We start from the raw sequence: 12,260 nt of genomic DNA on the forward strand, positions 1-12,260 counted from the left end.
TGGGAGGCAACAGAGAAACCAAAGAAACAACAGACATGGACATATCCACACATAATAGAGCAATGCATTTTCTTCTCAAAAGTCTGCCAAAATCTTACATAATGGTCGGTTTACATGACTTGATAAGCAAAGAAATGTGACACAGATTTTTTAAAACTTTTTACACAAAAGTTAACGTTTTCACTTAATTTCTAGTAATCTTTTTTGACCATGAATTTACAAATGCATTATGCAACAAACAGCTTGCAATTGCTTGAACAAGTGCTTGAAGCTTGACACTTGAGAGAACAGAGCTTTCAAAGTAAATGCTTAAACTCTCTTATGTCAGATTTTTACCTATGTTCACATTTTAGGTTTTTCTAATGAAATTAAATTAAAAATAGGGGACAGTAATCTCCTTGGATTCGGTACAAAGGCTGAAAAAATATCCCCCGTGCTTTACACAGTATTTCAAATTTCTGATCTGCAAAGAAAGTAAGCACATTCTTTTCTGAAATCCACATTTGGAAGTCTATCGGTGAACATTCTTTAGTATATGGACTTCGGACCTGCACTTATTAAACATAGAGTCATAAGTAAAATGAGAATAACAGTGTATGTTAGATTTTTCTCCCATTTAACATTAAGTAATACTATATACAATAAAACATAATTTCCGTTTCGTTTTCTAAGGGCACAATAAAACAATTTCTGTTTTTTTTTTTTTTTTTTTTTTGCGGTACGCGGGCCTCTCACTGTTGTGGCCTCTCCCGTTGCGGAGCACAGGCTCCGGACGCGCAGGCTCAGCGGCCATGGCTCACGGGCCCAGCCGCTCCACGGCACGTGGGATCCTCCCGGACCGGGGCACGAACCCGTGTCCCCTGCATCGGCAGGCGGACTCCCAACCACTGCACCACCAGGGAAGCCCCGTTTCCTTTTCTAAGGGCACAAAGTCCCAATCTATTTTTGAAATTCAGTTTGGAGCAAGAAAAGAATGGCCTGAATTGGCATTTTCCCCAAATCCAGTGTTTAAACGTATAACATTCACGTGCAGTGGCGGCATCTTAGCTTCTGGAGCTTACACCCGACATGATTTTTGCTTTTCTGAAAATTATGTCGTATATATATTTATCGAATACTTAACCAATCATGCTCAAAGGAAAAGCCAACAACACTATTAGATTCTCCAGGTTCCCAGGAAGCTCGCACCCTTGGGTCAGACTCTTAAAGGCGATTGGGCTGTCGGGTCTGAGGCGCCACAGGAAGGGCCGCTCCCGTAGGCCTGGGTACGCAAAGGTGCTTCCTGGCTCGGACGCCAACTTGGCGAGGATCTGCTGTTGGCAAACACAGATTAGTCAGGATAAAGTCGCCACAGACTCAACCAAGCAAAGCATAAATGGCCCTTTCAGCACAAGCCTGCGAGGAGGGATGTTACCGAGCGCAGCAACCCAATTTCTTTTCTCCGGGATCCCCAAACTCGTGTTTTCGAACGCTTTCCGATTCACGAGGCAGGTGGCTTGATCACCAAAGTGCCCCTCACCCCCTTTCCTTCGCGTATTTCCTCCACCTCCTAGCCCAAGTTTGACTTTTTAATGGATTCGGGAGGACTGAGGCAGACTAGGAGGCTGGGAAGGGAGAGAAGGCGGACTTCCACCACACCACGCAGCTTCGCGCGGTGCTGGTGTGATGAAAAAAGGCGGACACGGGGACTAGACGGGAGGTGCCAGAGAGGGCACGCGGCACGCCTCGCTGGGGGAACAGGGGGCGGGGCCACGGGCCAGTTCCACGGTTCCGAGCTCGAGCACCGGAGGGCTCGCGAGCGTCCCAGCCTGTCCGCCGACCGCCGCTCCGCCCGCGAGCATCCCAGTCCCAGGACTCTGAGCTCTCGCTCAGCCCGCGAGCGCGTGGCACGAAGGCGCGTCCGCATCCATGCCCCAGCTGAAGGAGCAGGAGGCGCTCGCAGCCCCAGGCGTCTGATGCGAGAGTGAGCGCATGGCTGCCCCCGTCGTGCCCCGCTGAGCCAGGCGCGGGAGGAGAGGGGCGCGCTTCAGCTCTGCTAGACGCGCGCGAGGCGGGGCGTGGCGGGGCGTGGCCGGGGGGGGGCGCGGCCGCCCGCGAGGAGCCGCGGAAGAGCAGGCGCGCAGCGGACCCGAGGGAGGACACGGTTAAAGCTTTGCCATCAATTGTGAGTCCCGAGAGCCAGTCCTAAGCTAATACACTAACTCTGCAGCCTTCCTTACGACCCCAAGCCACCGAAGGCGGCGACACCTGATCCAGCACACAAACGGGTCCCTTCTGTCCCCGGATACAATTTCGCGGCGGAGACACACTCAAACTCACGCGCAGCAGCCAAGAGCGGAGGTAAGCGGAGGGACCACGCCGCCCCAGCGGGCGGAAGGGGGGCGGGGTGGCAAGAGGAGAGGGGCGTTGTTTGCTCCCGGAGGTGAGTGCCGGGCGGATGGCTGCGACCCAGGGGTTGGGGGTAGGGATCAGAAAGTGCAGATGGGGTTGGACTGAGGGCGTAAGGGGTTGGGGGTGGGTAGGGGGTGGGGCAGAGGGGTGTAAAGGAGATCTTTCCTTGCTGGCCCGCTCGCGCCCGTGCTCCTTTCCCTGCCGTATGGCGCCCGTTTGAGGGTTCTCTCGTGTTTCGTGCGTGCAGGCTGAGAGGGGATTACGCGGCGTGGATCTGGCCAAGGACCTTGTACTTGACCCTGGGGCTATGGGCACCGCGGAGCCCCCTCCGCCAGCCAGGGATGGGGGCCCGGGAGGTGCTTGGGAAACTCTGCAACTCTCCTCTACTTCGTCCTTTCCCTGAGGGGGAACTAGACCTGGGTGCATTGGGGGTAGCGCGTGTCTTGGGGTTACACACGCACACGCACAGACACAGGGACCTTTCAGTGCCCGCAGGCCTGTGCGACCCCCGGGAATGGACAGTGGTGGCAGGGTCTCCGCGCGGATGCGGGAACCATATGGCGTGCCCTTGCTTTAGAGAAGCGTGTGCGGGTTAGGAGGCGAGAGAAGGACGCGCTGCAGGAAGTAGGGCGCCTTCCACGGGCTGGAGGAGCGGCGAGGGGGCCTGGGATGCGTGGTTTGGAGTTGTACGAGGCAAACCGCATCGGAGTGCGACAGGGCAAAAGGACGGTCATGCGTGGCGAGGGGGTTACTCAATCTGTATGTGTAAATTCGCTGGTTTAATGGAGCGAATTTAATGGAGGGTTTATGAAGTTGAGTACGTGCCACTCTACAGCACTTCCTTAGGGAAGTGTACCACTGTACCTGTACCTCTGGTTCCCATCGCCAAAAAGCAACCCCAGGAGGGGGCGGGGGGGCGGTGAGGAGGGGAGAAAATGAGAGAACTTATGAAAGTACTCTAACTCGGAAGGCTAAATTTTGTTAACTAGTCATTCTCACGGGGGAGAGGGCGTGTCACAAGGGGGAGGAGTGGGTAGCATTGGAGTCACCTGCATTATGAACCAGTGTTAGCAATAGAGGCAGCCTTTTATTTCAAGTGGGTTCCACCCCGAAACGATAGGAATAACACTACTCTAAAAACCCTCGGTTTCCCTTGGGCTGTCATCTCGTACAATGAGTTTTTTAAGATTAATGACATGAAGGTGTGGTAGTTTGGCTAGATGCCAAGTGTGCTATTGTTTCTATTTATGATAATTTCACGTTCGAACTAAAAATAAGGCTCCACTCGCAATTGGTGTAATTGGTGTGCTTTATTTCTACTTACTCCCAGAAAAAAATGCCACTTGAAGGAAGGCTAGGAAGTGCTTTTTAATTGGTATGTTAATAGTGTTAGGAGTAATCACATTTTATTCCCTGGAGAGTTTTAAATTAATGGAAGAGTCATGTACATCAATATTGTATAGTGAGGGAATCCGAACTTTGTGTTAATTGAATTAGATCATAAACCAGACTATTTTTTCTGTCTCAGAGAGAAACAGTGGACTAGTTTTCTCTTATGGAAACTGTCTCCAGGCAGTTTGAGATAATTGCTTTTGGACTGTTTCTGTTCAGCAACTATTCTAGATAATTCTAGAGGGAAACACTCAAGTGCTATTTGATTTGCCTGTCACCCACAAGGTAAGGTTGACATCTTGTGTTGTGTGATTTAGTGCTATAGCAGTGTTTTAAAACTACAATGAAACATACTTCCGTGACATCTAGTAATAGCTTGATAGTATATTAGTAGCTCGGGCATAACTGAGTGAAAACTGTACTTGTGACTTTCTCTTGATAATACTACTGTAGAGATTCAAACTCTTTTTAAGTCTAAAATTTCCAGAGCTTTATGCTTGTTGTACTAATGCCTGGTGTGCATATTAGAATAAGTAAACCAATGGAGTAAAAAATATTTGTAAACAAATTTATTTTTTGTAAAATCTTTTTTGTGTGTGAAGAGTTTGACAGTTCACATTTGATTTAAATTACTTAAAACATTTCATGGTACCTTATGAATAACTATCAGCTTAATTACCATGTAAATATTGATGGCAAAGGAAGAAAGTAACCACACTCTCAATTGTCAGACTCCTTTTCAAAGTTATTTATGTGCTTATTTATAAGATAATATTGATGCTGTTTAATTCACATTAGATTTCCAAAGTACACCAGGAGAGTAAGAACTTTTGATTGTTTTTGCAATATGTCATAATATCATTTATTTGACACTGTCTGGGTTATTACTTATTTACATAAGCACATTTTCAAAATAGCTGACCCCTCACACCATTAGTTACTGACACTTCAAAAAGTTAGCTATTAAAACAAGTAATTTCTAAATATTACACTCTTACTTGCTCCCCAGGATGTAAGTTATATTTTTGTTGTTGTTGGACTGTCTTTATGAACATGAATTCATAAAGAATTGAATAGTGCTATTCCTTGAGGTGTATAGAACTGTTTTTGTTTATAGTAAATGGCCTCAGCCTGCCTGGTTGAAATACTAGATTGGGGACAGAAGTACTATTCTTTTTTTTTAATGGTTTTTCTGGGTCCTCTTTCTGTTATCAGCTATCACTTTCTGCTGCTGTCAGGCTGTGAGCGGGCCCTGCTGCTCTATTATCTGTTGTCTTTTTTTTTTTCCTTTTTTTTTTTTTCATGAAATGATGTGGGCTATTGCTCGAGTATAAAGCCTGCGTAGTTTGTCACAAGTACTTGCTGTTCTCACCCTTTGTTTCTGGGCTAGATAGTGAGCTCAATGGCTGAGGTTCCTAGAAGGGTAACTTCTATATAAATGGTTTTAATGTGTTTTTTTTTTAATAGAAAATTTTGTATATGAGATCTTTAGAAGGGTGTCTTGATTTCAGACATTCAGTCTTCTGGGAGATCTTTCCTTTTCCAAGAAATTGAAGCAGCCTTTAAAAAAAGTTTACTTTTCTTATGGTAGGCCCAGATTGTCTTTGTTTAGGAATATGTGTACGATGATATTTTACATCCTGCTTTCTGCCATTGAAATTGATTAGCTGTATGTAATGTTGGCACTATTTCTCTACTCTCGAAGCTAGGAATAAGAAGTGTGATTTGATAAGCCTGGTGCCCATACTTGAAGCTAGGTGAATCATTTCAGTATTACTTTGCATACCCACATATGGGGTTACATAATCAAATGAGTTTGAATAAAGTTGTTTAATTTAGTGTTGAAAATGGTGATAATCATATCTTCCTAATCTAAAGCATTTCACAAACATCCTTCTTTTTTTCAACAAATACTTATTAAAAGCATAGTATGCATTGGGCACTGTGGTCCTGTACACTGGGGATATGCAGACACATAAGACCTTGGGAGGCCTCTGGGTTTAAGAGGATTAGATAGATAGAAAACAAGTTGGCTTCAATAAGTACAAAATAGTGCTATATGTTCTTGAGTGCTTTGATAGAGAAATGCAGAGTGCCCTGAACAGGCATTTGGAAGTGGCCACTTCTACGTGGGAACAGAGGCTAAAGAAGCTTCATAGAGAAGGTGACAACAGAGGAGTCAGTGTAGACAATGGCAAGATCATGGAGGACTGTTTGCCATCCTAAGGCGTGTGGACCATTTTCTCTTCACGGTTGTTTTAAACAAAGGAGTGGTGAAAACACAACTCTCACAGCAGTCTAGAAAGATGGATCTGAGGTGTGAGACAGAAATAACAGGTTAGAAGGTATTGGGGTGATCTTGCTAAGAGAAGTTGAGGAACTTTCATCAAAGTTGTGGCAGTGAGATGAAGAAGAGACTTTGGTCACACAGATGTTAAGGTGGTAGAATCTCTCAGATTAGGTGACTGGTTAGATGGTGGGTGGTATGGGAGGATGGGACTTTAAAGGAGAAGCCTATTTGAGGACCAAGGATGATAGAGTTCAGCTTTGGACGTGTAGAATATGAAGTGCTTATAGAAAATCCAGCTGGAGATGAGTGTCCCATGGATCATTGCACAGAACTTCTGAGCAGTGAGGGCTGGGCTAGATAGGTAGGTAGATGAATGGATAGATTAGTGGATGGCTGGATAGACTGACTGCTTTAGCCATTTTCAACATATAGGCGGTTGCAAAAAAAAAAAGGAAGTCAGTAGATCTTCTGGGGCAGGTTCAGAGAGTAAGATGAAAAAAGAGGCCTGGGGAGATTCTAAAATAAAATTGTTGGCTAGAGTTATAGGGAGCAGTAAAGAAGGAAAAGGTGCAGGGTGAAAGTCGGGAGGAAAATTAGGGGAGAGTAACTTTTAGTAGCTGAAGAAGGAAAGAATTTCAAGAAATGAGAGGCTAAGTACTAAAATGAGGGGTGTCAGTCCTGGTTCTGCCCCTGACTAGCTATGTGACCTTGAACTCAGAATTTAGTTCCCTTTCCTCATTTACATAATGAAGATGAAAGTGTGACCTCCCAGGGCCACTTCGAGGATCAAATGAGATAAAGTCTATCAAGCTCAGTGACCGGAAGTTATCTGGTTTGTGTTCAATAAGTGCTAGCTGTTTTTATGGAAAACAGAACTTGGATTTGGTGATAGGGAGGTCTGTAGAGACTACTGCTTTCAGCAGTACTGGCTCTCGGGGTTTAGGGAGGGTGATTAAAAGATATGTTTCAGATGGAAACTTGATCATAGTTATAGCCTTTGAGGAGGAAGCCAGTACAATAGGGGCACTTGGAAATTTTGAAGGGAAAAGAGAGAGAGAGCCATTGGAACATGTTCCTTGGCTGGGGGGCGGGGTTGGCTCAAGAGCTCTGGGAGATGTTAGCTTCCTCAGGACAGGCCATGCTTCCACCAGCTTTTTGTTTTTTTTCCACAGCATGTTTGTCGCTTTTTAAAAGCATCTCTGGTAATCAAATCACAGACTTTTTTTTTTAATAATGTATCTCTCCTGTATATTAGCTTTATTAAATTAAGATTTTGTTATTGTATTTCTTAAAGCAGATACATATGTAAAAAATACAAATATGAAAGCAGACCAATTCAACAATTATTATACATATATACCTTCATGAACATACAGTCACAATTTCTCAGGCTTCACAACGTCTTATTTAAGGTTTCTTGGTATTTAAGTGAGTTTAAGTGAGTTCTAGTTTCTTAGGTAATATAATAAGGACAAAGATTATTCATTTTAAAAGACTCTGAAAACAAAAACAAGATAGGTGATATTAAAACTGAACACAGTGTAATTTAATGTTTAATTCAGAAGGCATTTCCATGTCTAAGGCATGGAAGTCATTTCCATGGGGTCTTAAAAATCAACACCATGGAAATCAGGTATTAACCTGTGTAATACCCGAAGGACTGATTTTTAGATTTCTTAAAAAATTGAGCTGACCATAGTAATATTTAAAAATATCTACTTTGGGGGCTTCCCTGGTGGCGCAGTGGTTAAGAATCCGCCTGCCAATGCAGAGGACATGGGTTCGAGCCCTGGTCCAGGAAGATCCCACATGCCACGGAGCAACTAAGCCCGTGCACCACAACTACTGAGCCTGCGCTCTAGAGCCCGCGAGCCACAACTACTGAGCCCACGTACTGCAACTACTGAAGCCCGTGTGCCTAGGGCCTGTGCTCCGCAACAAGAGAAGCCACCGCAATGAGCAGCCTGCACACCACAATGAAGAGTAGCCCCCACAACTAGAGAAAAGCCCACGCGCAGCAACAAAGACCCAACGCACACAAAAATAAAAATAAAGTCAAATCAAATCAAATCAAATCTACTTTTTTCCTTAGGATTTTCTCTAGTTGGATGAAGTAATGCTTTATATTAGAGATAAACATCTAAAATTAGATTTCTATTTTAATATGTATGTTTTTTTTACCCTGTAATTAATGGGTATTTTGAAAAAAAAATTTACGTATGTGAATTGGTTTGGGAACCAATCAACAATTGAACGTGGCGCATAATGTTTACTAGTTGGTTTTTAGGCATATTGGTGATTAATTGGTTATAAATATCTATTCCTTTTTAGTTCAAATTAGTAAGTCTGTTTCAATACATGCTTGTCAATATTCACTACTTATCATTTGTTTATATATATGTATATATATATAAAATTTTTTTTTTTTTTTGGCTGCACAGTGTGGCATGCGGGATCTTAGTTCCCTGACCAGGGATCAAACCTGTGTCCCCTGCATTGGAAGTGTGGAGTCTTAACCACTGGACCGCCAGGGAAGTCCCTCATTTGTTTATATAACATGTAGCCTAGTACATAGTTTTTAGGACACCCAGTAAATGTTTTCTGAGGAAAATGAAATCAGATGTTCAGTATTTTTAAGGTGAACTGAAGTCCATTATGTGTGTGGTTTTTAACCTTTGATGATGTTCTTTCCCTGAAATTCTCTAGCTACATTTTTTGTTATCAGGACCTCTCTGTTTTGGAGTTGAGTTTCAGTCTCCTGTGCTAACTCCCTCACAGTGTATGGTCTCACTCTTGCAAAACATACTGGTCTGTGCTGGTGATTTTCAGTTTAGGACATCTGACAGTTCCGTGTTACATATGCACCAACTCAGTTTTGGACTCTATACTGTCCTGCTCAGGACTCCCTTACAGAGATGACAAGTGCCACATTGAAATTAACTTAGACGTGAGGTCAGCATTTAGGAGTGCAGAGCCCAAATGAAAATGGAACCTTTGGCTTTGTGAATGGCAGGGTATGTAGGACAGCCTGGGTCAGTTCCTACTCTGGTTGGAAATTTATGTAAGTATTAAAACATTTGGATTAGGTAGAAAGAATGTGTAGTTAGGAACATTTCAGAGATACTGTGTATTTTGCTCATAGCTTTGTGCTATTTGTCTGAATTATTAATAATGGAAACAGTCACTATATTGGAGGTGTAATTTCCCTTGACTTGATTTAGAGTACAGAAATGAACCTTTTGGGATTCCAGTCCACTAAATAAATTTACATTGTAACTGATTTGGTAAATATTTGCTTGATTTGGGAATATTATGAATATAAACGTGTGTAAAATTATTTTGCACTTTTCAATTCTATTTTGAAGAAATTTAATACTTGACACATTTTCAAGAGTTATACTATTTTAGCTATTACATTGGCTATAACTTGCTTTAATAATAACCATGGGGCTGATTTTCCTTCAAGTGGGATGTTTTAGTGTAAAGAAAATGTTCCCATGGACTTAAAAACTTAAAAAAAAGTAGAATCAAGTGTACAAATATGCTGTATTTTTTTATACTATGTTCCTGAAAAGTAGTATAAAATTCAGTTTTTATAAGTTGAATATAGAATTTAAAATTTTCCAAACACTTGAAAGTAAGGCAAAATTTTAACTCTTAAAATATAGGTGATGGGTATACAGATGCTTTCTATATTAATCTTTATACTTTTCAATAGGTTTGAAATAGTCGACAGTCCAAAATATATGGACAATGATTTTAAAGCATATCCTATTTTAGAGGTACCCAGAGACTTGGCTTATTTAAAGCAATCTCAAAGTCCGACTCTCTGTAAAAGGAATGCCATTTTGGTTAATCTTTTTTGCAAATTCAAACTTTCCTAATGGACTTACACAACAACAACAGCAAAACTTGGGGACCCCTCTGTACCACATTGTAAATATAACCACATCCACCATCTTAAGCTTGTAGCTTAATCTGATTCTAGACCTCATCCCCACCTTAATATCCCTTATTCAGAAGAGAAGGCGTTGACAAGAAGAATTTTTTTTTTTTTTTTTTTTTTTTTTTTTTTTAACTAGCAATGGAATAAGCCATCCAGCGGTGTTGCCTTCCTGCTTTGAGAGAGCTGCCCTGAGACTGGGCGGATGACACAGGCCCTGCAGCCCCTTGGCTGTGGCTTCTCCTGAGGAAGGCCATGTGCTTTACGTAGCCTTTGCATGTGTGCTGCTGTACCTGTGGTTCACCTGTGCTCGTTAGCCAATCAGGAGAGTGGGGCTTAGAGGAAAACTAGTCAAACAGGTTTGCCTGTCTACTTAGAAGGGGGCGGGTGGTGGTGGTGGCAGTGAAATTTGTGGATAAGGTCAAGGGTGAAACTATTTTAAGGAATATTAATGCTAATCACTGACTCTGTTTTTTCCTGGTTTTGAAAATACTTCAGGGACATTTGAGAGAATATATCTTATTGGAGCTAAAGTGAGAGTAAGGGAAACTGGAAGGAGAAATAAATAAGAAACAGGGAATTAGAGCAAGATGGAGAGTGGGCAAGGAAAGACAGTCGTGGAGGGGAAGGGGAAAAAAAGAGGAAAAGGACAGGTGTCTCCGTGGCGTATGTGGGCTTTGTGTAAACCTGAAGCGTCTTAGCAGGAAACCGTAGTATTGACCTGAGCATGAGTTTAATTAAAACCAATAGCTGTGATCCTCCCTATCCCAAAGAAGGAACAGTTTACTGGCTTAGGGCTGAGGTTTACTAGGAATGTTGGTGGGAAAATGTAGTTCCCATCTCAGACACTACCTTTATGTGGGAAATTCTCAGTTCCTTTGAACAACAGTAGAATGTTACATTCATACAGCTTTTTTTGCACTTTGCAAATTGCTGACTCATACATCCTGTCATGTTATCTTCATTCTGCCCCTGAGGGTTGCCCAGTAGGTAATCACATCTTACAAACCATGACCTGGGGGTGCAGAGCTCTGAAATCACCAGGACAGTCTGCAGGGGATCTGATGTTCAAACCCAGGCTCCTGGCTATTCATTTTCCCATGGGAATCCTGGCTTTCGGGGCTCTCTCTCCTCGGGCTGCCTCTGATCACCCATGTTTACTTCCTCCTATGCCCAGCACGGTTCCATTTATTGGGTTCATTTCTCCCTTTAGGCATTTGCTTTAGGATACCCCACACCTGAACTGTTCTACTTTTTTTTCGTCAGTGCTTTCAAAGTCTCATCCTTCATGGTTTCTACGCTCAGTCCCACCTCAGACTGTTGCTTCCCTGTTTCTTTTGCTTTTCCTTGACTTTCATGTCTACATTTGTCCATGATATTTGAACACTTAGTTACGTTAATTCTCCCTCTAAGAAGAGTATGCAGAGTTAGAGTGTGGACTTTCATTCTTAGTTTCCCCATGAGGCCTTGCACAAACATACTAATCAGAGGTAAGATATTTAATTGAATGATCCCTTCAGTGACTCAAAAAGCAGGCAAGGAGGTAAATTCTCTAAAATGCTGTATGTATATTGATGCTTTTTTCCTTTTGTTTTTTGTCAAAACCACATATTCAAACTTGAAATGTTCCCTTCCTTTGTTTTTTTTTTTTTTTTTTTTTTTTTTGCGGTACGCGGGCCTCTCACTGTTGTGGCCCCTCCCGCTGCGGAGCACAGGCTCCGGACGCGCAGGCTCAGCGGCCATGGCTCACGGGCCCAGCCGCTCCGCGGCATGTGGGATCTTCCCGGACCGCGGCACGAACCCGCGTCCCCTGCATCGGCAGGCGGACTCGCAACCACTGCGCCACCAGGGAAGCCCCCTTGCTTTGTTTTTAAATGAAATGTTCTGTATAGACTGCTGTATCATTTAGTTACAACAGAAGAAAAAAGTTGGTCTGTAGAAAGGTTATATATAGTTCTTTGAACTCTTCATCATAAAATTTATAATGGTTTAGTAGATTTTTCTTTTAAAATTTACCCGGGGCTTCTAATGGATGGAAGTATATTCACAGCGAATTCTAGGAAAGGCTAATAAGAGGAAATAATGACAGAGATAATTAAGTGTTATTTCGTTTTTAACTTGTATTTATATTTGAATATAAATATGTCTGATGTCAAGGAATAGTAGTTGGAAAAGAGAACGATTACACATATGAGGAAGCTCTGACTTCAGAAGCATTTAAGTACTTGCTTCTCCCCCGACCCC

The 12,260-nt window shown here is 42.9% G+C and overlaps 1 protein-coding gene across 2 annotated transcripts in view; it reads left to right on the top strand.

Annotated features, from left to right (window-relative positions):
* UGT8 (UDP glycosyltransferase 8) overlaps positions 1-12,260 on the top strand; it is a 238,730-nt gene that overhangs the window by 148,095 nt on the left and 78,375 nt on the right. Inside the window, exon 1 of one of the 2 annotated variants that reach the window (XM_059066659.2) lies at positions 1,766-2,340. The exons of the other annotated variant lie outside the window; for it this stretch is intronic. The gene's annotated coding sequence lies outside the window, so the exon portion shown is untranslated. Of the gene's footprint in view, positions 1-1,765; positions 2,341-12,260 lie in introns of those variants that run through there. 2 annotated transcript variants of the gene reach the window in all.

This window comes from Kogia breviceps, chromosome 6, assembly GCF_026419965.1.
Source record: "Kogia breviceps isolate mKogBre1 chromosome 6, mKogBre1 haplotype 1, whole genome shotgun sequence".
Classification (NCBI taxonomy): domain Eukaryota; kingdom Metazoa; phylum Chordata; class Mammalia; order Artiodactyla; family Physeteridae; genus Kogia; species Kogia breviceps.